Source organism: Condylura cristata, unplaced genomic scaffold (assembly GCF_000260355.1).
Source record: "Condylura cristata isolate star-nosed mole 26May11 unplaced genomic scaffold, ConCri1.0 scaffold00016, whole genome shotgun sequence".
NCBI classification, from domain to species: domain Eukaryota; kingdom Metazoa; phylum Chordata; class Mammalia; order Eulipotyphla; family Talpidae; genus Condylura; species Condylura cristata.
The window spans coordinates 7,421,041-7,448,901 of NW_004567117.1; the positions used below are offsets into that span (position 1 = coordinate 7,421,041).

General features: G+C 39.0%; 1 protein-coding gene across 1 annotated transcript in view; it reads left to right on the forward strand.

Moving 5' to 3' along the window:
• Nucleotides 1-27,861, forward strand: part of EPB41L3 (erythrocyte membrane protein band 4.1-like 3) — a 176,952-nt gene that overhangs the window by 1,041 nt on the left and 148,050 nt on the right. The window lies entirely within an intron of this gene.

Here is a 27,861-nt window from a genome sequence, read left to right on the forward strand (position 1 = left end):
AGAGGAGCTGTTTCCTACCTGTGTCAACTGCCTCATCCTGAAAATCTGGCTGAGCAGAAACCCAACTCCGTTCCTGTCCACTAGCAGGTTGCTGATTTTTCTTAACTTTTCCTTTCTGTCAATTTTAGAAACCATACTATTACCTAGGAGACAGTAGTACAATCTTTTGAGTATTATTTCTATTTTTGAAGCATACTATATTTGTCTTTAAATGTATAATTCTGAAATATTTCTCACAGTCTTTTAATGAAACCTGAAATTTTTGCAGAAATATTTTCTGCAACTTTCCATTATGGAAGTTACAGACAAAATGGGTTAACAGACCTGTTTTGCTTTACAATGAACTTTAGTAGAATGGGCCTTCAATAGCAAATTGATGAGAGATTATACAGAAAATGTAAAAACTAAAATCTTGCACCTCACTATTACTTGTATGTAGTTCTCTTTACATTTATATGTGGAAATATTGAAACATAGAAAGGTGGTCAATTACTCAGAATGAAATAGCAAATAGCAGAACCACTGCAGGCTGAGAACATTCCCGACAAACTGCCAGTCCTGCTGCATTGTCATGGCCTGAAGTACAGGCACACCTTGGAGATAGTGCAGGCTTGGTTCCAGAACCACCACAATAAAGTGAATAGCTCCATAAAGAAAGTCATGGATTTTTGTTTTCCCAGTGCATATGAAAGTTATGTTTCTACTATAATGTAGCTTACTGAATGTGTAACAGCTCAATGTCTTAAAAATGGGCATATCTCAATTAAAAAGTAGTCTATTGCAAAGATTATTCACAGGAAACAAACGGTGTTGGAAAAAAAGGAATGAAAAAATTGAAGGATGTTTTCAGGCTGATAGACTTGGTTGACACAGGGATGCCACAAACCTTTGATTTGTAAAAAAGCATGCAGTATCTGCAAAACATGATAAAGTGAAGTGCAGTAAAACGAGGTGTGCCTATAGTGGGCATGCACCTAAACCTAGGAGGAAGACTTTAAGAAGTAATGGTAAAAGCAGGATGTAAAGAGCTTTATGAGCTGGACAGGACAGATTTGAAATGATGGAACAGGTCATAGGATTTGTGTCAAGGGTGCCACCAGCAAATCAAGGCTGATTTGCTGGGGGACTCTCAAATTTTAGTTTTATTCGTGGTTAAGATTTATTGCAGCAAAATTATGCAAAGCAAAGTCAGCAAAGGGAAAAAGCCCATAGGGGTGAAGTCTTAGGGAAGCCAGCCACAGGCTTTTAGGGGTTTTCTCCTAGCATAGTCACACTGGATGTGCTTAATTCCTCACCAGCAAACTTTGACAACACGTGTAAGATATTGTCTACCTGGGAAGTTTAATAGAGACTCAATGACCTCTGCCTAATACATTCGAAACTTCCATTTTTTTCACTGTCCTCAATATAGAAGGAAACATGTTATTCAGAAAACACATTCTTGTGCAGCAATGGAGGCACAGCATGGAGCTGAGGGCAGAAGTAGCTCTCCCAAAACTCTAGTTTCCAAATGTGACCTGGGGCCAAGCTTGCAAGCAAGTCTTTTTTTTTTTTAATTAATTTATGCATAAGAACTGGGGTACAGGCCAGAGGTGCAGGGGCAGTAAGAGGATTCACAAGAGACAGAGTGGGGATCAGAACAGCAGATTGACGAATTACACTGACAGCAGGTGAGACAAGAGAGGTCTGCTGTGCCATGTGGGTCACCTCCGGGGTGGGAAATGAACTTGCACTGAGGTGGCTGCCGCTCCCTTGCAGTGCTACATCCTAACCAGTTGTGCCACCAGGGAGGGCCCACAAGCAGGTCTTTTAAAGAGTATCACAGCTACTCTGTGCTAATTCTTTCTGCACAGGGGTTGTAGTAGGTGTACAACTACAACAACACTTAAAAACAATGGCTTAAAAGATGTCTGTTGTCGCAACACTGCAAGCTGGCTGCAGCCACTTCAGTGCAAGTTTGATCCCTGGCCCCGAGGTGACCCACATGTCATGGTAGACCTCTCCTGATCTGCCCTCTGCTCCCCTCAGCAGTGTACTCCGTTGATCTGCCTGTTCTGCTCCCCACTATGTCTCTGGTGAGGCCTCTCACTGGCCCTGCTCCCCTGGCCTATACCCCAGTTCTGTATGCACAAATAAAGAAATCTTTAAAAAAAAATTAAAGAAAGAGATGTACGTGGTGTGGAGCGCAGGTGGAGTAGTTAGTCACAGATACAGAAGAATTTAGAAATAATCCAGCTCAAGTCTCAGATAGCAGCGTGCTAATAAGAAATTTAGTTATTAGAGCTAGCTAACAAGAAGAATAAACAGGTTAGAGATGAGGGATAAAAAAATTGAAAGATATGTTCAAGTCTGGGAGATGAACTACATGATAGTTTTGGTTGTTGTTGTTGTTGTTTTTCCTGGCAAAAGAAAATTACTTAGGAAGAGCAGCTGGATGGAAACTGGATATGTTGATTCTGAGATGAGAGAAGGAGTCACATACACACATACAAACACATACAACAATTTTTTAACCACAGATGAAATACATTAAAGGTACTGGTAGATGATGTTTTTAAAAATCTGACTCTAATACGAAGCTCATGTCCACAGTTCATATCCACTTTTTGTGTCACTAAAGAATCAGCCACATAACTCACTAGCATTGAGAGGGAATTTTCACTTTTCATTCTTGAGGACACACTATTAAAAGATGCCATTTTGACATGAAAATATGTTGCATCAGGTAGGGTAATATGAAGTAGTCAGGTGCCTGCTAGCCTTTGAACCAAATCAAGTCAGAGAAATATTTCATGCATATTGGCTTCTAAATATTCTAAATTATATTAAAAACTCATATATATATTATATTAAACAATAAACATTCTACTATGTATTATATTAAGATATGGTATAAAATTATTCCCCAGTGGTCATCTGTAACACATGGGTGGAGTTCAACAACCTAGTAATATTCATATGTATCTCTAGACATAGTGACTTCTGAGTATAGATATTTTTCCTCTATGGTTACTAAATTAATTACTCGAGGCATGTTTGTTGGAGATACATAATGGTTTTTGATCAGGAAAAAAATTACCATTTGTCAAAGCAATGCTTCTATGTTCCTCATGTGTATTTCTTAAATGAAGTTTCTCTTACTTACGGGGGTGGAAAATATAGTAACAGGTTTGGGATCATTTTTAGAATTGCATATGGAACAAGTGGCAATGAGTTGTTTTACTGTAATAGGACAAATGACATTCATATGTCATATAAATTGAGTCAGGATTTTAAATGTCACCTTTAGATTTAATGCAAAAAACCCCTGTCTGGTATTTTCTTGAATTTCCTTAGATATAACAACTATGGGCCCTCCCTAGTGGCACAGAGTGTTAAAACACAGCATTGCAAGCTAGCGGCTTCAGTACAAGTTCAATCCCCTGCCCTGAGTTGACCCACAAGGCGGGGCAGACTGCTCTTGACCTGCCCGCTGCTCTCCTCAGCAGTGTACTTCATCGATCTGCTTGTTTCTGCTCCCCACTCTGTCTCTGGTGAATCCTCTCGCCGCCCTTGGACCTCTGTCCTGTACTCCAGTTCTATATGCATAAATAAATAAATCTTTATTAAAAAAAAAAGAAAAGAAAGAATCACTAGCCACAGAAACTTACTTTCTCCTTGCTGCTGAAAAATGAGATTTCTATCTTCCCTTTTCTGTGCCTTCCAGCTTCCATGTAATCTTCTTACTCTGAAATCTGCTCACCTCCTCTGATGTCAGGGTGCAGAGTAGCCCTATGAATGGCATAAGTAGGGAGTCAGTATGAGGTGTATCTCTCATTCCACCTGGTTTACAATATTGAGGACTGGGGACGAAAATATAGGATTATCTTTTTCATTTTTATGTGACTATTTTGTTTTTAACTTTTAAAACTCCTATCCTGGGCCCTCCCTGGTGGCGCAGCGGGTTAGAGCACAGCACTGAGAATCTGAAGCCACTTCCGCATGAGTTCGATTCCCGCCTGCCGCCTGCCCCGGAGGAGACCACATGGCGAGCCAGGCCTCTCCTGGCCCGCCCGCTGCTCCCCTCAGCAGTGTACTTCGTCGATCTGCCTGTTCTGCTCCCCACTCTGTCTCTGGTGAAGCCTCTCGCTGCCCCTGAGCCTCTGGCCTGTACCCCAGTTCTGTATGGATAAATAAATAAATCTTTAAAAAAAAAAAAAAAACTCCTATCCTGCACACTTCAATCAGGATCCCCAATGATTCAAATAGGAGATTCAGGGTTAAACAAAGTAGTGGGCCCTCCCTGGTGGTGCAATCGGTTAGGACACAGCACTGCAAGCTAGCCACAGTGCTTCTGTGCAAATTCAATCCCCCACCTGGGCACAGCAGACCTCTCCTGACCAGCCAGCTGCTCTCCTCAGTGCTGTACCTCGTCGATTCACCTGTTCTGCTCCTCACTCTCTCTCTGGTGAATCCTCTCACAGCCCCTGCATAAATTTATTTATGCATGAATAAATAAATCTTTAAACTAATACTTAATTTTAAAAATGGCAAGGAATAAAAGTAAAGCAGGACAAGAATCTTCTGCAACTGATAGAGGGCTGTTGCAGATCTGACTCCTAAGTTCCTAGCAGTGAAAGTGAAGAGGTAAGATGACATCTTTAGAATATCTGAAAGAAAAAACCTATTTTCTTAATGCTAACCACAGGAAAGTTTCTTCCATGGGTGGTTTTAAAGGACAATGTTAGAAGCAATAAAATCTCCAACATCATATATAAAAGAGAGAGCCAGACTCATATGGCCCATCAATATATGTTTATTTACATGTTGCAGGAGCCTACCTGAGTAAGTACTTACAAAAAGACCAATGATTCTAAGCACACAGGTCTGCCCGAAAGTAGAATTCAGAAATTGACAGGAACAGCTAGTTCCTTTATCCTTCAGGCAGTTCTATTCATGGATATATTTCTATCAACTGGATTTTTGATAAGAATCATTCAACATAGAATCTTGGTTTATAATCTCTGATTAAAACTGGAAGTATAGTGCTGAAAAAAATTTGGGAGTCCATCGAAGGAAAGAGTTAATTCAGTGAAATTTAAAAGGCACACCCTGAATGAATGGCCTCTGTCACTTCACCTGGAGAGGAAACAAAGTAGGACCAACAAGAAAGGGTAAAACTCTCTTCCCAAAATAATCTAGGATCTACTGCAAGTCCATGGAATGTGACTCCAAGTCTTAACTTTACAGTAGTAATTGAAAAGGTTAAGAAAATGGGCTCAGGAGTCATGAACAACCCTATTGCCTAGAAAAAAAAATCCTTAAAACATATTGTGTTACTGTGGCATGAGTTCAGTCCCCCACCAGAGAGGTGACCCACATGGCACAGCAGATCTCTCCTGACCATCCTGCTACTCCCCTCAGCAGTATATTTCAGTACATCTGCCTGTTCTCCACACTCTGTCTCTGGTGAATCCTCTCACCCCCCCCACACCCACATCCACATCCTTGGCCTGTACCCCAGTTCTTGTATGCATAAATAAAATAAATCTTCCTTTAAAATGTTGTGTTATCCCCACTAGAAAAGCTGTTTAAAATGCATCATGCTGAAATGCAATTAACTGCCTGTGGATGATGAATCTTTAGCAGCTGGCATGTGGTATAGAATAGGCTGGAAAAGTTTAATCCATAGATGATACTTAAATTTTGATCACATACTTTCTCATTTTTGAATAGACAAGCAAGCCTACAGCCAATTTCTCATTCCTTTCTCTAAAAGAATAACTTTCATACAAGCAGGACAATGTATTTGAAAATAAAAGTTTATTCAACATTTACTAAATTTTCAAAGTGAAGATGTTTAAAGTCCATGTGTACTTCTGATACTTTTTGGAATGTTTTCCAATGTGTCCACAACTTCTCTCCTCAGAGCCCATGTCTTCAGAATGCCAGGTTTTCAATTTAAAGTTGAAAGTGGACTAGTGGCATAGAGAATTACATTTCAAGTCAGGGCACATAATCTAAATTTTCAATGAGTAATATACTTATATTCTGAAAGAAAAAAAATCTCTAAAAACTTGGCATTTGTTAAGAAAAAAATATATAGACCACTCCATACAATGAAACCTATTATATAGCAAGGATTACAAGGTTAGATGGAAAATGTTGATACGACTTGCTTTCCATAATGACTTTTAGTCTGCTTCTTAATCTCTGATATGTCTTGTTGCATCTCTGTTGCCAGGCAACAGCAGAGAAATAAAACCTGTGTGAATAAAGGAAGTTCCTGACGTAAGAATGAGTAGTATTCTAAAAGCTGGTGAGCCACATATTTAGAGTTTTAAATACATTTTTTCCATGTTAAAAACATTATAAATGGTAGTTCAATGCCAGTACTAGCCCTGTAAGCCTGCTTAAGTCTCAATGCTCTTGAAGTATTGAAAGGCAGTGAGTGCCTTTTCTTCCAAGATTGAATTATTTGATGATCCTCTTTTCCAAAGTGCCAAATTCCAGGAAGTGAGAAAATGCCACTGACCAGCTAACAGATGTTGTAAAGCCTTTGTACTAAGCCATTTTATTCTCAGTTATAGAAACTGTTAGATGAAACCACAGCCCATGTGTTCTTACTTTAAATATAATTTTAACAAGTCCCAGTACTTGACTTGAAGAGTAAGAACAGATAATGTAAGGAGGCACAGAGACAGAATTGAGAAGTGATTGCTGATGATCTGAAAGTCAAGAGAACACAAAAAATCTTTGACAGCTTAAAACACAGTAAGATAGAAAACCCCTCCTCTTCTGCAGCCCCCACCCCCACTTCAATGTCTTGTAAGACTTTTAGTTAACCCCCATAGCCAATAAAATAATGCTCCTTTAAAAGATTGATTAGTCTGCATTTAGAATACTTGAATCATAAATATCCATTCAAAAGAAAATAGCACTGATTACAAGTTTTAAAGGGGTGTTTCTTCAGCAAAGTTCATCCAAAGAGAATAACAACAACCAGAGTTCTGCATATCAGCACTTTACTACAGATACATGACTGAATTATAACAGTGATTTATGAGATAATAGAGAAAGTCTTATGAATTCCACCTATGGATACTAGATAGATAGTCTCCATTCAGAAATATGGAAATTAGCTGCAGAAAGCTGTCTGACCTCGGAACTTGTACAGAGAAAAGGAAGACATGTTTTCTCCTTTATGTAAGAGAAATGCCTGTCTCTGTGTTAGTCACCAGTGGTTGAGCTGTGTGGTCAAATGCCCTTCCTCCCTCCCTCCTCTCATCCCTCAGATGCCTGTTCTAGTGGGTATCTGGTGTATGATGAGGACTATCCCTAATTTGAGGACTATACATCCTAATCTAGTTGTTGACAAGCCCTGCTGACTTTTAATTGTTTTGGTCAGGCACACGGCAGTGACAGTCACTCCAAATTAAAAGGTGAATGATTGGTATTACGCATTGTATTCACTTCATGCAGTAAGTTCCAATACTTGCTAAAAATATTTGGAAGCAGCTGACCACATTTTAAGAGGCAACTGTTTAAGTAAGTTTTCTGTTTACCAAAAGGGACCTTCTGTTATTGTTTAGTTTAGTTAGTCTAGCTAAACAAATTTTAGCTATTCTTCCAGATTACTGAAAATTGTTCTAAAATACTGTGCAGTCCTGTAGAAAGGAAGCTTTGCCCAATCTAATCTGCAGATTATAATCAAGATACATTTCATAAAACTGTATTTATGGAAATGTGCCCCAGGTGACTGCATATCCAGCACTAAGCTCAGCCTTCAAAAAGTGCTGGGTTTAATAACCGAAAATCTTGGTTTTCCTTTCCTATTTTTTCAGCTTGAGATTTTTTTTTATAGAATTACTTATGTTCAGAGCATGTTAGTTTTTTGCCAGGGCTTTTAAAATGATCTGCTGAGAGTGGTTACCACACAGCATAGTCAATAGCAATTTCTTAATTTGGAAATTCAGCTTCTAAAAGCATGGGCTTCAAGAGCAAAATATTTAACACACTTCCCCCATTAGAGAGCCGGGAATGTTTTGAATATATACTGTTAGGAAGATGCCTTGGGGGAAAGTTCCTCAACTTCGTTAGTCTCTCCTGTGTTGACAAATAATCAGTATTACCCACAGATGTTTTGCATTTAATCAGCCTTGAGCGTACCCTGGGGTGTGATAGCAAATGTGCCTGTACCTCTGGGAACTGTAGATCCATATTTCACATTTAGTGTTTCAAAAACATTCTTTCATATATCAACAAAGCCTTTGCTCTTTTTTTTTTCTCTCTCTCTCTCTTTTTTTTTTTTTTTTCTCTCTCTCTCTTTTTTATGGACCAGAGGAATTGGTAGAAATCGTAGAAGAGAAGGAAGGGTGTCGGTAGGATGACACCCCTTTGAGGAGCAGTGGGGTGTGTCTTTTAGCCTGTGTATCACCTAAAATTACTTTTAACCACCTTATAGCCATGTATGCCTTGCACATTTTTCAGTTCACATTTAAATACTCATTTTAAATTTCAATGGTTATGCAGTATATAATTTCAGATATCATGTATATATTGTTGTTGTTTTAAGATTTATTTATTTATCCATACAGAACTGGGCTACTGGCCAGAGGTGCAGGGACAGTGAGAGGATTCCCCAAAGACAGAGTGGGGAGCAGAATAGGCAGGTTGATGAAGTACACTACTGAGGGGAGCAGCGGATGGGTCAGGAGAGGTCTGCTGCACCATGTGGGTCACCTCCAGGGCAGAGATCAAACTTGCACAGAGGTGGCTGTGGCTAGCTTGAATGCAGCACTTTAACCCACTGTGCCACCAGGGAGGGCCCAATATGTTGTATTTTTTTAATAATCAAACAAGTACATTACTCTTTTACATGTCTCAAACACCACTGCAAATTTCTCTCCATCATCATCTATTTCACAAGTACAGGAGCAAACTTTACTTTTAGAAATATTTTCCATCATTTCATTTCTCAAACCTTTATTTCCATTCCACTTACACCATAGAATATATTTATTATGTATGAAGGGATTTTATTGATTACCTATTGTAATTTTCTACAACAAAATGGGTATATAAGTTGAAATTTGAGTTTCATTTTTTTTACATTATATGATCACAGTATTGGGAATTTTCTGGATTAACTGGTCATTATAAAGAGTAGACACTCTGAAACAGCACAAATTTATTACAAACTATGGTGAATGTTAGACATAAAAGTAAAACGTTACTGGCAATAAATCAGTTGGTAAGAGAAGAACATTTTTTCCATTAATGCGTGCACCTGTGTGTCATGTGTATTGCTAAAGTGAGAGACAGCAGTAACAACTTCCTCTTTCCCTCCTCCCTCCTTTCTTTTTTTTCTCCATTTCTCTCTCTCTTTTTTTAAAGATACCAATAGTTTTTTGTTTACTTGTTTGCTTATGCATAGAATTCTAATGCATTAGAATTATGCATAGAATTACATATATACCAGAGGTGCAGAGGGGAAGGGACAAGAGGATTCACCAGAGACAGAGCAGGGAGCAGAACAGATGGATCTACTGAAATACACTGCTGAGGGGAGCAGCAGGCAAGACAGGAGAAGTCTGCCGTGCTATGTGGGCATTGAACTCAGGCCACAGCAGTGGTAGCTGATAGCTTTGAGACTTAACCTCTGTACCTCCAGGGAGGCTCATTTCTTGATTTTTTTAAATTAAATAAGCACAAATAAAATTGATGAGATACAAAAGTAGATGTAAATAGGAGAGCCCCTTATGATATAAATAGGAGAACCCCTTAAGTTTCCTTGAGAACTTAAAATGAAAATCTTTGAACAAATCCATTAAGTTATCTCATTTAGTTGTATTTTAATTTGATTGAAAGGGGAAAAAAATAGAACTGACTTGATTTGTGAAAAGATTTGTTAATCAGTGACTGTATTAATTCCAATCATATAAGTTTCCTCTGCCAAAATCAGTCTTTTAGGTAGTCAGTCCTCTCACTGTTCCCCCAGTAAAGGTTACTCTCCTGGGGGACAATGTACTACGTAGACAAGATTTGGAAGTTGATTTGTGTCTGGTGGGAGGAAGGGGGTTGAGAAATAGGTGGGAGGAAAGGCAAAGCTCAGATGCAGTCACTTCTTCATGCAGATGAGTTTCAGACCTGACAGCTGAGGATCTGGAAATTGAGTCCCTTAAGACTTAAACAAATGACAGCATTTTCGTTTAAATAAAAAATGTAGAGGACCCTCCCTGGTGGCATAACAGGTTAAAGCACAGCACTGTGAAGCTGTCCACAGCCACTGCAGCACAAGTTCCATCTCGAGCCAGGGAGCTGACCCACATGGCGCAGCAGACCTCTCATGACCCACCTACCGCTCCCCTGAGCATTGTATTTCAGTAGATCTGCCTGTTCTGCTCCACACTCTGTCTCTGGTGAATCTTCTCATGCCACACACCTCTGGCCTGTACCCCAGTTTTTATATGCATAAATAACTAAATCTTTAAAAAATATATATATATATGGTGAGCTCCCAGAGGTAGCTGCAGTCCAGTCTGAAGATCCTTACCATAGACAATATATATTTTGCTATATGGTTGTTGGAGGAAAATGTTCCAATTTTGGCTGTTATTCTGTTAGCTAGAGTTATGATTACTGTGCCCCACCCAACATTGTTCAGGTTCTTCCCTTACCTCTTAGGACACGACTTGATAGAAGCTGTGGGTGGCTACAAGGAATTGGGATTTCTGGGGAGCAGGAAATTCAGTAGGAATGGGGGAGCCAGAAAAAGGCAGTGAGTATTTATATTTTCTTGAGAACTTAAATGAAAAACTGAGATGATAAAGTTGTGCTATCCCCATTTCCTGACATGTTACTACAAACCTATTTTCCTCTCCTTTCTTCTGATTTCTGAAAGTGAGGGAGGGGTCCTTCTCAGATTACAGTCACTGCTTCCACTATATTCTTCATCCCATCTCTTCATCTCCTCGAGGATTTTGCTCAGGGACCTACGTCTGCTCCATAGTTCCAACATCTCCTCTCCAATTCCACACCCATTCAATATTATTATGCTTAAGGCATCCTTTGGAGATAAAACCTCTTTTCCTTGACCCATTTCTTACTAGCATCCTGTCTCTTGCCTTCACTTTCTATATCTTTAACTCTGAAATGGCAATAACAAGAGTTGCTCTATCATAAGAGATGTTGGGAGGATTAAATAAGCCAGAACATGAAAAAGATGCACAGCTCTGTCTTCCCTTCAATCAATTAGCAATTATTTTTAACCAAGTTTATTGATAATTAAATGTCTGTATTTCTTTCTCTCTCTTTCTCTCCTCAGCACTCAATCATTTATGTTCACAAACATATGTGAATCTGCTCCAGCAAGGCCATTTGTGATGTGTCTAACCTATACTGACAAGACTCTTCCAACTCTGAGCTTTCTGATGATTTGGTCAGCTCCACACAGTCTTGCTCCCTGATAGCTGCTTGTTCTTTTCTCAAGCAACCCCTCTCTTACCCAACCCTTAACCAGAGGTGTTCCCAGAGGCTTCCTGTTTGACCCAACTCATTTTATCCATGTTACTTCTGAATGATGTTATCCACATTCATCATTTTAATTTCTCGCTAGTCTCAATCTTCTCTGAGCTGTAAACAAATATCTTACTGACTGTTAAAAATCTGATTGCCTCAGAGGCAATCAGATTCATGTACACAACAGAACTGATCATTATCCTAGCATCCTTTCCCATCTCTGCCAACAGTGTATTTCTTTACCCCTTAGCTTCTTTATCAGTGAAAGGCACCACTATCCACAGTTACCTTTGCTGGAAACTAAAATTCACTCTAGACCACGCCATCAGTTCACTGACAGTTAATTCAGTTAACACTTGTGCATTGAATGGAAACCAGGTGTTAAAAAAAGGGACATCAGATACAGTTAATTGCTCTCCTGTATATTTTTCAACCAAATTTTCTCCATCCCTACTATGAATGCCTTCATAATAAATTAATATAAAAACTTCTTTGTTATTATGAATATTGTTCTTATTTCTTGCTTAAAGGATAAGTAAACTCTTCTACTTGGTTTCCCTAACTTCTCCAATCATTTTTCTTGAATATTAGCATTCATTTGTGGATCTTGCCTGCATTGATTATTCCTGTGGTTTTTCTAATGGTGATTTTTCCATTTCTTTCATTCACCCTACAATGATTATTGATTAGAATTCTATAAGGAAGAGCTATTCCTTCTCTCTTTTTAAAAATTTATTAATTCAGTCATGTATTTATAGCACAAAACATATGCACATTTATTTTATTCTTTGCCCTGTCATCTAATTCTATCCTTATTTATTTATTTTTGTTCAAATTGTTCCAGACTTGGCCATTAGGTGCTCCTTCAGATTGACTCCAGCGTCCTTTTTATATACCTGCCTCCCTCTTTTTGAAAGCACGTTCTTAGGGCACAGCAGTCTGCTCTAAACTCAACAAATGAAGCAATTTCAAACATTAATTACAACTATGTATCGTACTTGAAAATTGATATTTCTCATTGGAGAGCTCATTCCGTCTATCACTAGCCTATTAGAAACTGGCATTTCAATGAAAAATCTGCATCGTATGGCCATGAGAAAAACACAGAAGATAATAAGTTCTTTGTTCTTCCTTTCCCTCAATATAAAGTCTTGGAAATTACTATGTAAAGTATGAAACACAGCACTCAAGTCACATAACGAACGACGTCTGCCATTTAATTTCCTTTCAATAGATGTGCAGCTGTTTTCCTTCCTAATCAATGTACCTGAACAAATGTAACTTTTGGAATGTTGCAACAGGGCATCCTGTGGAGTCTTCCAGAACTTTCAAGAGCTATAGACGTAATTCCTCTATGTAGATGAAATTGTACTTTACCTGAGGCTTTGACTTAGTTCAGTAACTGCGTGCCTCTCCCCACAGAGTGAATTAAGTTTGAACAAGATAAAATTAAGAAGTTATTCCTTTCTTATGCTTCCAAAATTGTTTTCTTAAGTGTTTTTCTGAGGGAGCTTTTTCTCAAAAAATAACTTTAAGAAGGGGTGGGCGTTTTTCACCCTTAAAGTCACAGAACCTCAATTAGTGTGAATTGTGCCTGCTCATCTCCCATCACTCATCAGACAGTTGCTATGCTGTTAATCAAGGGGACCCATCTAATTTTACGTGTTTCTTAATCAGCTCTTGTGCGATTTTCATTTACCTATTGCCCTTTTAAACAAACACTTTAGATTACTTTCAGCATTTCTGTAACACACAGTTATACAAATTCTCCAGCACACAGATTCTGAGACAGATTTGTAAGGAAATGAGCATTTGGGGGAAGGTTGGTGGAGATACATATACTTTCACATCTGGATGATATCATTTTGTTGAGCCAAAGATCAAAATAAAGTGAAAAAAAATCAACATGTAAATAAAGCATCCTGTTTCAGAGACATAAAGATAAATTTTAAATAAAATCAATAAGAAGATATAGTATAATGAATTTCCTCAGGTCTTACCATCAAAATGATCAATTATGTGCACATGAAAATTAATTTATTTAGCTCATGTACAAAGACCCTGAGATTAAATGATCAATAATTTTGTTTAGCTTTCTAAAGAGGTAACTAAGTAAATGTAGCATGATGTAAACAGCAAGAGCATTTCAAATTATGCCAAATAGTGATGAATTCACATAAACAAACATATCTATAAGTTCATTTATAGATTTAGAGCTCAGAAGATATTTTATCATAGAAGACCATTTTACAGGTTGATCTATCAACAACTGTGCAAAATCCTCCTTAATCCATGATCCTTTTGAAGTGTAAACTACATTGTTTCAGTTACACTAAATTGCCATTTCTTTTGTATTGTTGCTATGAAGCTTTGCCAGAATCCTATTTCTGATGACTGCTGAGTTATCTCAAGTGTTCACAGATACCCCAGTTCTCTGCTGTTGCATAATAGAGGTAAAGAAGCAGGACATTGATGGCCTAAGCAGGAATTTCCTGTATTATTCTTTTATGTAAACCCCAGCATATTTTTTTGACTCTGTCTTTGCATAAAATTAGTGTTCTAAATTAGGAAACCAGGAAACATTTCTTTCATCATTAATTTGTAAATAGGGGTGTTTTAGTAAGTCTAGACTTAATCACATGAGAAAATTCCAGTGCAGAAAACATCATCTATTCTGTTAATCTACAATTTTGCAGTAACTGCCTCGACTTCATAAAGACAGAACTGTAGCCAAATATCTTGAAGATCACAAAGTCCTCTGGAGGAAAAAAAGTGTTTATTCATCTTCATAAGGAGGATAGACCAAATTATTCTTTTTTTGAGGGGTTACACAGACATGGTCCTGGAAACTTTTCACTTTAGCAATTATCATTTAATTAATTCAGACACTGTGTAATTGTTGGCAAGGAAAATGCTCCTCAATGTTCAAAAAATTCATACTTAATGTAGTCTAATTGGATTAGCACACCACTGTCAAAAGACCAAGTACACTTGGCGAATGTCAATGTCTGTTGTGCCCTCTCCTCAATCAGGATCCAGAGAGAAAACAAAAGTAAAATTAACATATACTATATATAATGTTTTAACATAATTATTAATAATAACAGCTAACATTTATAATGTGCTTACTGTGTGTAAGGCATAATTTATTGCCTCTCAGGTTTTCCCTTTGTCCATTCTCAGTTGCTATATAAATGTCCTATATTTTTCTGCCTTAAATTTCTCTAACAGGATTAACCACTGGCATCCCAAGAGCAAATGTGAATCAGTAGTGGATATCAGAGGTTGATGCTCTGGGCTGAGGAATAGTTGTATCATTTTCCCTCCTATAGTGGGAAGATGCTGGAAGTTCCTACTCCAGCTGTCTCACTAAGAAAAACAGCCAGGATGTGGCCCCTGCTCATCCTCTGTTTGCAAATGATATGGATAAATATTTGAGCACCCACTGGATGTGTTACTTAAATGTCCAAGAAATGAAAAGACTTGTTGACTTTAGGTCTATGTGTTTGCTTTTTCCTTTGTATCTAGCAGAAGTAGTGACTCCCTGGTTACCAAGTGTGAAAGCAGAGAATCTAGGGACAGAGAGGAAATTTTCCCCTATACCTCTGGGTTCTTCCTGGTCTGGGTGAGTATTCAAATTAACATCAGAGATATTGGTAAAAGAAAAGGACAGCTTAATTATGTACATATTCATATAGATTCCAAATTAAATGAGGGTATTTATCCTGAGCTACAAATGGGTAGTAACCTGGGTACTGAAGGAGACAGGAGATGAAAATCACACAATAAGAAACGTGTGACTCCAGCGATGAAGATCTGATGCTCTGTAATTGGATGTTTGCCCTACCAAATAGATCAGTTTCTCTGATAGGTTATTTTTGGTAAATTCCTATTTCTGGGTAATACCACCAATTTTCATTCTTCTAGGCAATTGAGTAGTAGAAGTTTCTCCTGAACCTGAAAGGCCTCATTTGACCATAGCTTAAAATTAACCACATGCCAAAGTCTTAGGAAAGTCTGTTCTGGACATCTTGGGGAGATCTGTTCTTCATACCTAACCAAAATGGATTGTATCAGCTCCAATAATGACAATCCATCAATGTTTATTTATCATAAATGTCCATTTATGTTCATAATGTTCAGCATGCCAGGGGGTGTACTGACTGGGGTCACTGTGGTGAACAGAAGTAAATAAGGAGAGGCCCCAATCAGGATTCGAGTCTAGGGTGGGACATAGCAGTCCATCACATAATCACACACACACTGTGTCGCTGCCATGGTGTGGTTTAGAGACCTGAAAATAGACCCATCCAGGATGGGGCGAGAAGTGTGGACAGAAACTGGAGATTAAGGTAAAATGCAATGGAGTTAATAAAGATCTGATGAAGGGGTTTTGGGGAATGAAGATGTTTCTAACTTGCATGACTTGAGAATTCTAATGTCATGCACTAAATTCTCTAGTACCTGGCCACAGATTTTCAGTTGTTTGTTTTGAGGGTTGTTTTCAGAGTAGCACTGTACCAAGCTGCTTGGACTAGAGTAAGAGATACTTGCTGCTCTCACTGAAATTGCAATTTAGCAGAGGGGGTGGGCAGTGGTTAATATATTCTATCCCCTAAAATTGTTTGAAGTATGGCTATTGCATAAACCTGGCAAGGATCAATGTGTAGCCTCTTCCCTAACCCCCCCCTCCCCGACCCCTTTTAAAAATAACTCAGGAGTGGAAGGCTTCAGAACATGGGTGCCTTGAAGGAAGAGGCTGGGGATTGGGACACATTCTTGGCAGAGTAAAGAATGACATGGACACCTTCGAAAAGGAACCATGAATCACTGATGAAAACCTTAATGTAGACCAAATGGAAAAATACAGTATGAGTTTCAAGCTTGAAATTATAAAATCTAAAACTCATCTTTCGTGGGCTTGCCATGTGTAATCAAAAGAAGTGAGCCATTTAATGGAGCAAGTGGGATGAAAGTGATTTGTGAAGACAGAGGGTGGGTTTTGACTTCTTTTTCTCCAACAGCTTCTTAAAAGTACTCAGTGCCTGATCATTGCTAAATCTTTATAAATATCACTATGGCAACCACTGATATGAAAAATCATATTAGCCTGGACACTTCTGCTTCAGTTGATCTGAGATTTTCCACTACACTGGCCATTTCCATTGTTTGTGCAGATGAGTGAAGAGGGTTCTGTCATCCTTTCTTTTGTCCTGAGAAGATACGTGCTTGTTAAGTACACCCTAATGTTAAGAACAAATGACCCACTGGCATTTGGAGGGGTGACTTTACTATTCTTTGATCTCTGAGTATGTAGTGGACAAAGCACTCTGTTTGGTGTCAGTGTGTTGGGTCAGGGGTTAGAGTGAGAAGCGTTTTTTGGAGCATTAGGAGATATTGTTCAACGTAGTTCCACCAAAGAAAATATGTTGCATAGAAGTATGCCCACATTTTCTTCCTATCAGCTCTACTCTTTCTTATCTTTAGTTTCTTTCTTCTGTACCTCCTCCTTCTTGTATCTAATCCCAACACCACTCAACACACATGTATAAAACACCCAGACTGGAGTCTATGAAATTGTGGGATTTACATCCAGAATGGCAACAGACAGACAGCAAACATAGTCAATAAGGAAGAGATGGACATATTAGGGGATAAGGAGCAAAGGTATATATGTAACTATGTGTGGTGATGGGCTTTAAACTTATTGGGGCAATAAGTTTATTAAACTTATTCATTAAACTTATTAGGGCAATACAATATGTGCATCTAGAAATCATTCTGTGGTACCCTTAAAACTAACAAAAAATGCCATATGTCAGTTGTGCCTCAATTTAAATAATAAAAGGTAGAGTAGGGTAAGGGGGTAGAGTGACTGTCAGGTTTTAATGTAATAGTGTCAACCTCTTTGTGAGCAAATACTTGAAGTTCAAGGTGAAGCTGATAGCATATCAGAGAGAAAAGTTGATAGTGGAACTGCAAGGAGGTGGGAGTGAGGCAGGTGGTGTGATTGGCAGGTGTGGTCAGATGCTGGAGTTGGGGATGGATGGCAGGAGGATGGATGATGCAAGTACAGAGGCCTCTGGGAACTTGGAATGATGAATGGCATGATCTGGTTAGTTTCACTAAGCTCATGATACCTTTTGTTTGGAGCAGGACTATACTGGTCCCAGGGTGGCAGAAATGAGAAACATGAAAAGGCTGCTGTGGACATTCAGACAGAAATGATGGATACTAGGAATTGGCTGAGCAGTGAGTGTGATGAGAAATGGTTGGATTCCAAACCTATTCTGAAGGTAGAACCACTAGGTTTTACCAGTGGGTTAGAGCAGTCTACTGCCTTTTTCTCAAACTCTATACAGTATAGTGTTCTTAGCAAAATAGATCCAGAGCTATATAAGGATTCTACTTGTAGTACAGAGTACAGCTGTTTAAAGGTTAATATGCCCTTTTCTGTAAAGGAAATTCCAACTGAACATATGGAGTTCTGCAGGATCAACTCAACTTTGTGGTTAGTAGCACAGGTGCCAAAATAAAACTGCCTGATTCTACAACTCCCCAGAGTGTGACCAAGGACACGTTTGCTGTTTGGTGGAAGATGAATTCTTGCCCCATAAAAATGTGAGGAATAAAGAGATTATACACACAGGAAGCACTTAACATAGTGTGTGGCACATAACAGGTGTTAAATAAGTTAATACAAATAGGACTTTATTAGCATTTAAATCCTTTTAGTTGCTTCTTAGACTATCAACAGCCTGAGTATTCTTGTATATTAGTGTTCTTAGCATGTTTTAGAGGATTTTTTGTTCCCCAATAAGTCACAGTAATAGAAATCATTATCACACTTACTGCTTCTCTGCACTCAGCCAATGCAATGCTTTCTCATCACAGTACACTGTTGTATTATAAACTTACTGTTTTTCAAAGTCAACCAAACAATTGAAGGTTGGAGATTTTATGAGATTTCTCAAATGTGTGTGTGTGTGTGTGTGTGTGTGTGTGTGTGTGTGTGTGTGTGTATATATATATATATATATGTTAGCTGTGTATTTAGAGGCGTACAGGACAAGCTCAGGCATCAGACTACCTAAATTTGTACCTGGCTCGCTGGTCATTGCTGTAACTTTAACCCATTCTTGAACCTGCTTCTGTCTCATTTCCGCACCTTTAATAGAACTTATCATTGACTAAGTCTCATAAGGTACTTGTCAGGGTAAAATGAAGTATTCTCAAAGAGAAGCTTGTGAAACAGTTCCCAGCACCAGGTAAAATCTCAATAAATTTTGGCTCTTCGTTGTCCCAGCTTGGGCCCCACAATATAATACCGCAAGCCCTGAATATTTCTGAGGGGATATTCACTAGCTCCAATGCATCAGTTGTTAAGATTATACTAATTTAGACATAATCTCCCCCAATCCTCTAATTTTTCAAACATCTTTTATGTTTCACCAAAAAGTACATGGTGAAACCAATGTTATTTCTCACCTAAGATAATCAGTGCTTCTGTATATTTTCTCTGTATCACACAAGAACTTGGAATAAAACCATGATTTCCTCCCCCACACCTTTGGGGTGTTTAAAGAGTTATTGAAATTCTAGACATGATATTTGGTGTGTTATGAGTTCTTTATGCCTGTTGTTAAATATGCCAGTCTTTTATTGACACATTACTATGAAATGGGCACCAACAACAATAATAGGTCTCCCCTAAAGAGTGTGATTATCTGAAGGCAGCATTGCCAAGGAAAGTGAACATGTGTTCAACAACCAGCTTCATAGAGGCTAATGGGCAGGTGCATATTTAACCCTGTGACTCTACCAAGTACCTTGGGTAATTTTTTTTTTTTTACCTCAGGTAATATTTTAAAGCTATAAATAGGTGGTTACTTTTACTATCTATGGTATCCTTCTTTTGAAGAATTCTTAGCATCCAATTTTAGTTTGTGCTTTAGCTTTCTTCTACTCCCTTTTCTCCACTCTGCCTACACATAAATACCACTTAGGGAATTTTTAAAAACACTGATTCCCGGGCCTCATACCCCTGAGTTTCGGAGCTGATGTAGATCTGAAGTATTGACATGTTTAATTTATTTCTTAATTTAAGCTTTTTATTGTGAAATATTGCAAAGCTACATAAAGTAGAGGGAATTAGTTGTAACCTGCATATGTCCACCTACACGTCATGATCATGAATTTCAGTTGCTATTTTTCAAAAGCCACCAAAAAACTGTTCAGCAGTGCAACCATGGTTGTGGACACCAGCTCCAGTGAAATTAAACAGAAATGGAAACACTTTCTTTTTTTTTCTTTTTTTTTTTTTAAAGATTTATTTATTTATTCATATAGAACTGGGGTACAGGCCAGAGATGCGGAGGGTGAGAGGATTCACCAGGGACAGAGTGGGGAGCAGAACAGGCAGATCAATGAAGTACACTGCTGAGGGGAGCAGCGGGCGGGCCAGGAGAGGTCTGCCTCGCCATGTGGATCTCCTCTGGGGCAGGCGGGATCGAACTCATGCGGAAGTGGCTTAAGCTGCTAAGTGCTGTGCTTTAGCCCGCTGAGCCACCAGGGAGGGCCGGAAACACTATTTCAAGGAATATTGGTGTCAAAAGGAGCAAATCTGCTCCAGGCAACACAAAGGCTTTATGACATCACCTAGTACTCTGTTTCTTAAGCATGATGGAATACATGAGCATGTATATAACACAGTAAGTGTATGCCTGCTTGATTTGGTGGACTAATTTGGCAAGGGATATAAGCGATATAAACACCTGGGAAAAACACAGTAAAAGACTCAAGAAGTGTAATGGTTTTCCCTATAGAATCTTTATATTACAGATTCATTTTAATTATAATATATCACCCTCCCACTTACAGCAAATCTTAAAACCTAGCTCAGAAATAAGGAAAGATCTGATGAACGTATCAATTAGTGTCAATGAACCAAAGACTTGTGGGAAGAAAATAGGTGGTGGTTATTGTCATCAGGCTTATGGGGAAAAAAAGGACTGAACCAATGATGAATTAATATCAACCTCCAATGGAGTTTGTAGATCATTCAGTAATATGTAAATCGATTAGTATATATTCAAGTCAATATTACAGCCTGCATAATCTAACTATGGGTGAGTTGCTGTTCCTAAATGGCAAGCATCTGAAATAAATTTGATTTCATAGTTGAACAGGACTTTTAAATATGAGCTTGCCCAAGTACCTACCTGGAGCGGACCTTCTTCTGGGGCATTCTTTACAGATGCCGTATAGTACTCCCAAGAATAGTCTAGCTGGACTTAGCCTCATCCACATGATTATAGAATGGCAGTCCTCTGTTATTGGGATGCAATCTCACATTTTTGACATCCTTTAATAAGAAATTGACTAGATCTTACTACCCCTGAGTATGAGAACTATCTCTCATGCCGTCCATTTTTTCGTAGATTATTTTTTATAATTAATTACATAAGATATAAAATAAGATTAAATTTGTCATACTGATAGCCTTCATCAACTGTAAAATCAAAAATAATCTTATAAATGGATATGAAAATATAAGAGCCATCCAATAAAATTGACATTAGTTTAATGAGTCTAATGATACTGTCTTTCTGAAACAAAATTTCTCTGTGCTTAAGGTAGAAATATGCACATCTGATCAATTTCTTATTTCATTTGGTTCGCTAGTGTTCACCAAACAGTATAAGGGGAACCTGTTTGCATATGTTTGTTATACCAAAAGGTATTAATTTTAAAGTCTCTCTTTTATGGGTTTGAGATAGTTAAATTTCAAGCTTAACCAAAATTGCTGGCAATTAGTTCTCCATTCCCCATTTTAATGACATGCCTTGGCAACTTTGTAAAGATGTTTTGTGCATTTGGAAATTAAGGTCAGACTTGTAGTGTTACTGCAATCTTCGATAAATGGGCATCTAATCCAATTATTGCCAGGACTGGGTACAGAACAATCTTTCATTGTTATTTATTACTATACTTACTGCTAATGAACTTCTGTTGCAAATTGATGCATACAATGACAGGATCCAAGCAATTACTCTTCTTGCAAAATGTGTGCTACTATAATGTTGGCTTCCTTTATGTATGCTCACCTCTGTGGTTGAATGTGGCTGAGCTCCTACCATTTCTCTCTGGTCCAGTTTACGTGAAATATTTATCTGAAGATTATACCAACTTTGTTACTGGAGGGGTTATAGTTGTACACTTGTCTCTTATATCAGTGGTTCTCAAAATTAAGTGTGAGGAGCTTCTTAAAGGTCCCTGTTTCTGGACCCAATCGCAGAAATTGTGATTTGCTTAGATGGGGTTGAAACCAAAAATCTGCACTATTCGCAAGCACTCTGAGTGATTATATTACAAACGGTGTGAATATTTTGATCGCTTTCCAAGATTATGTTGACATGGAAATATGACACTTAAACTCTACAAATAACCTGAACTGAGAAACTGATGTCCTTCTCAGATTTGTATCATTAATAAGCCCACCTTGGATGTTCCAATTTCCTGATACACATTTCAATGGGAAGCCAATAGCAAAAACTTTCTTTAAACTCTCTTTGACCTATTAAACATGAGATTAATTTCAGGGGACAAAGATATTCTAGATGATGTTTTTTTTCCTGATTTCAAGGACATTCTGGAAGCTATGGAGTAGAGTAAAATTACATTGTTAGGTTATACCCATACTGTTAAAGTAGGATGTACTGTGAGGGGGAGGAAGAGGGAAGTGGGAAACAGGAATCAAATGAACAACAAAATGCATTAGGGGAGGAGCATGGGATTAGTCATAGCTGTATATTTCTCAGTATATAAAGTAAAACTACCAAATGTTTTTCCTAAAGAGGGGAACATAAACCTATGCGTAAGAGAGTTAAACTTGAATTGAGTGTCTTCTACATCTTCTTCAGTTAATTCTTGTTGATTGATGTTAGCATAAAATATAATTGCTGTTTAAGGTTTTTTACAACTTCTCAGGAGTCAGAGAGGCTTGCTGGGATTTGTGTCTTTTGAAGGAAACTGATTAAAATGTTAAGTGTTTTGGCCCTCCCTGGTGGTGCAGCGGGTTAAAGCACACCACTAAGAAGCTAAAGCCACTTCCACATGAGTTTGATTCCCACCTGCCCCGGAGCTGACCACATGGTGCAGCAGACCTCTCCTGACCCGCCCACTGCTCCCCTCAGCATTGTACTTCACGGATCTGCCTGTCCTGCTCCCCGCTCTGTCTCTAGTGAATCCTCTTACCCTCTGCATCTCTGGCCTGTACCCCAGTTAGGTATGAATAAATAAATAAATCTTAAAAAAAAAAAAAAGTTAAGTGTTTTAGTATAACCCAGTAGTGATCATCTGTTTGGGATAGCAAAGTATTCTCAAATGGAGACTAATCTGGGACCAGAATTTAGTAATAATACAGACTACCAACTTCCACTCTTTCTGTCTTTCTTATTGCATAGTAAATACCCAAATGTAAAATATTCTTTTTTTTTTTAAGATAATTTATGCATACAGAACTGGGGTTCAGGCCAGAGGTGCAGGGGTGGTGAGAGGATTCCCCTGAGACAGACTGGGGAGCAGAACAGGCCAACTGATGAAGTACACTGCTGAGGGGAGCAGCGGGTGGTTAGGCGAGGTTTGCTGCACCATGTGGTTATCTCAGGGGCAGGAGGTGATAGAGCACATGCTGAAGTGGCTTTAGCTTCTTAGTGCTTTGCTTTAACCTGCTGTGCCACCAGGGAGGGCCCTCAAATATGAAATAGTCTTTATGTATTTTTATTTTTACTTAAGAGGAAAGAATAGAATTATCAAGCATTTAAACTTTATAAAGAACTGAGGGTTAAAATATTTTAACATTTCATTGTTAGAAATTATTCTATTGAAGTGTTGAGATTTATTTCTAAAACTTGGTAGAAACGGAGAAAGTTAAAAAATGACTTAGTAAGGGTATATTTAATACAACAGAACTTATATGTACTGATCTCACCTTTCACTTTCAGACCTCTAGTTTTACAATCACATAGAGATTTAAAGGGGTGAATGAAATTTTGATGAGTAAGGAACAAGTCTAAACTTGTTCCCTCTTAATATGAACATATTTCTGTATATTTTGTGCTGCATTTGTACTTTCTTTTACATCTATGCTGTACATGTAGCTACTCACCCCTGAAATGGTGTATACAAACCCAGAATAAAGCAAATGTCTGGAAGCCTTAGTGAACTATAAATTTGACGCAATTCTTAGAATGTAGAAACTCTTAAACAAAATGTTATTTGAAAAGAATAAGTTTATTTATTTTTAAAGATTTATTTATTTATTCATATAGAATTAGGGTACAAGCCAGAGATGTGGAGGGTGAGAGGATTCACCAGAGACAGAGTGGGGAGCAGAACAGGCAGATCGACGAAGTACACTGGTGAAAGGAGCAGTGGGCAGGTCAGGAGAGGTCTGCTGCACTATGTGGTCACCTCCTGGGCAGGTGGGAATCCAACTCATGCGGAAGCGGCTTTAGATTCTCAATGCTGTGCTGTGCTTTAACCCACTGCACCACCAGGGAGGGCCCATTTTTTTTTTATTTTTGACTGATGCATTCATCCCTGTATTTCTCTTATTTATGTCCCTCTCCCGCCCCCGTAATTCTGTGACTAAAGAGTTTGTGTCCTGGTTTCAGGGATAAGATATACAATTCAGATGCCCAATATTATCTAGAGCATAAAATAAGCTTTGGCTAGTTACTACAAGTGTTGGAACATTTTTACTGTGGCAGCTAAGTTAGAAATGTTAACCTAAAGGGCAGAAGAATATGTAAATATTTTTAAATATCACAATGCTTTTTGCAAGAGAAGTCAGATTATCAAGGAGTGGCAAATGAGTGTTGGATGACTATGAAAGGTGCATTTGTAGGGCTTGGTCAAGCTTCCGCCGTCTTCCTGCTATTTGAGAGCAAATGTCTGATAGGCTCACTGGACAAGTTCTCTGTCTTTTTTTTTTTTTTTTTCTGAAGTATTGTCAATGAAACTGATCATGTGGTGATAATTCCTGTAAATTCTGTCCTTGCCTTAGCAATAAGGTTGCAGTTATCAGACAATTTGGGTAGCAAGTACTAATGAATATGCTATGGAGGTATATGGTTAAATGAAGGTTCCTACAGAATCCTGCTTTTTTTTTTCTTTTAAAGATTTTATTTATTTATGCACATAGAACTGGGTTATAGGCCAGAGGTGCAGGGTGGTGAGAGGATTCACCAGAGGCAGAGTGGGGAGCAGAACAGGCAGACTGAGAGGAGCAGCAGCGGAGACAGGAGAAGTCTGTTGCACCATGTGGATCACCTCCCTGGCTTGGGATCAAACTCATACTCAAGTGGCTGCTGCTGCTGCTAGCTTCTTAGTGTTGTGCTTTAACCCATTGCACCACTAGGGAGGGCCCGAATCCTGTCTTTATAGATTCTTACCTGAGATAGCTGTGCCCCTTTTCTCTGCACCATAGCTAAAATCTTGGCCTTCAGTGATATATTTTATATATACTAAGGTAATTCTAGGAATTCCAGAAGTGAGATTGTCCATGTAGGCTATCTCTTAGTGTAGTAGGGCTATCCTGAGCCCTCTGGAAGTTTTCCTGAGAGCAAGACTGGGGTCAAAGAATTTAGCATCACATTTCATGTATTATTTCAGTATTTGCTGTGTGGATATAATAAAGTAGGAATCTGCTCAATAGAGTTCTCATGTCAATTCTGCACTAACTCTGAGAAAGTGTGAAAGGCATTGCCTTGACCCAAGAAATTACTTTTCTATAATGTACTTTAAAAGCACCATGAGGGACTTCATACTGATAGGAATAAAGAATTCTCCTCTGGGAGTGCAGGCAGCTTTATTTTGTTAGGGAGAAGGAGGCAAATAATTCCAACTCTAAGGGTTCCATCACTTTGCCTTCTCCTGTATTTTGTTATTTCTCTTTGCCAATTACTATTAAAACTCATTATTTTATGTCGCTATGAGATTTAAATAGGTTTTTCATTATTGCTTTTCACACTGTATTAAGATGTGTGGTGTCTTTATTTTACAGAAGCCCATTTTTTGAACCATAGGAGTTTTGGAAATTAATTCCTACATGAGGAAAATGAGCCCTCAAAAAAAAAATGACAGTTTAGTTCATTAATCAACAGCCATTCATTCATTTAGCCAAAAAATGTTGACTTGCAATGTACCCAGTGAGGCACTGTGGGGAGACAGAGATGGCAGAGGGGATCCTGCATGCTATTAACAGGTAGAAAGAAGAATATACCTCAGATGCAAGCAAGTTATACATGCTGTGCATGAGTTTTTGTTTGGCATTTTCCCTCTCCATATTTGTGCTGAAAACACAAACAAACAAAATGAATAGCAGAGAGCCTTTGTGGGTTCAAAGCATTTTTATAGTAATTTGCTTCCCAGATTTTCATTATACTGTGAAGCACAGTTAGCTTTCCCTCCAAATTTTGATGTCATAGAATATTGAGATAATCAGTAAGGTATTTCTCGTTTAAGGAAATATTGGTACTCTATTACTTTCTCCCAAGAAAATAGTCATTCATACACTATTGCTGATTTTACCCTCCAACACCATAAAGATTCATGAGTCATGGAGAAAAGAATTTGCTTTCAATTTAAAAAATAGCAAAAATATGACAATTAAATGAATGAAAATATGAAACTATCTATGTCTTCGATGGTAATGCCAACCTTGTGTTACTGTAAATAATACAATTTGTATTATTTACAACTCTTTTAAAAGAGAGTGCAACCGGTTAAGGCCTTGGACTGAAAAGAGAGTGCTTTAGTACATGTACACACAAAAGAAAACGAATCCTTTCTTCAGAGATCTTATATGCAATATGAACAGTCACCTTGTACATTTTATGTGCATATATGTCTTTAAGATTCATGTCACCCTGATAGCAAATTAGTAACATGTAATCTCATGTATTTGAACTGTGGTCTTTCCTATCTGTTGCTCGTAAACCAGTAAGGCCCTTGCTACATGTGCCATTTGGAAAAAGCTAGTCACTCCCTAGCAGCTCCCTTCTAGACTCAGCAGTGCCACATTTTCTTGCTCAGAACTTCCCAAAGCTGCCTATGTTCTACTGAATACAGGTCCAAAGCTTCATACAAATAGCAGCCACAATTTTGCAAACTCCTCTTCCATATCTCCCATGCAGCTTGAAAAATGCACCCCCTCCCTTGATTGCCCCTTTCTCTGTCCTAGAAACCCAGTTCAAGTCTTCTCACCTCCAGAGGCCTCACCCACAAACCAGGCCCACTAATCTCCGCCATAGGCATTTTATTGTGCTTTCCATCCTTGGCACCTGATTTTAAATGCAATATTTCTAAATCCATTTTTTCCCCCTCCATAAATGAGTCAGTGAGCTCTTGAAGGGGTAACTAAGAGTATTTGCAGAGAGCCTTAATCAGTTTAATAAATATGCCTTGGTTACTTGGGTAGAGCTTTAGATACTGGGAAGTGACCAGGAGTAATTTCCTTTGCCTACAAATCAGAATGTGAGCCTGCTTCTCTCTTTTTCAGTGGGAAAACATTATCAATAATAATTTCCCTGTTAGGATGGGAAGAAGAGCACAGGAGACCACCTGTAAATGTGGACACTGGTGGTGGGGACGGAGGAGAAGAGGGTGTTGTTAAGATGTAAGCCTCTTCCCCAACCTTTGATTCAGGTCTGCTCTGTTCACTTAATAGATCTTCATCACCCTCCCTAAGCAAGACGCGGCCAATTTAAATTTTTTTCTTTCAAACAACAATTACTGCAGTCCCTAGCCAATAAATCAACTCTCTTGAAGGTCAGGAGCACCTCCCCCCGCCCCCATCATCCCAGGGGATGTCTGGGAGGGGTGAGGAGTAAGTGCTAGAGCTGGACATTAGTCTAAGTGGGAATCCAAAGGCTAAAGCGACAGGCAACGGTCTCCCGGCGCTGTCCGGGAGCCTGACCCTGCGCCAGGATGGAGAGGCTGTGACAGACAGCGTAACTGTCTGAAGTACTGCGGTGGCCCCCTCCCCCGCAGCCGGAAGGCGAAGTCAGGACGAGGTTGGTTTCTCTGCGCTGTCTCTGGGCGTGTGCCCCCGCCGCAGCTCCGCGGAGCCTCCGTGTCTCCTGCAAAGGGGGGCGGGGGAGCCGCGGCGAGCAGCCCGCGTCTGCGGCTTGCTCCCCACGCCCGAGCCTCCTGCGCACCGCCGAGAGGCCGCGATCCTGAGCCGGGTACCCGCGCCGCAGAGCACCCGAGCCCCCGGCCCAGCCGAGGTAACTTTTCTGCCTGCAGAAGCGGGGGGATCGGGGGGCTCTAGGTGGCGAGGTGCGGAGGACCAGCCGG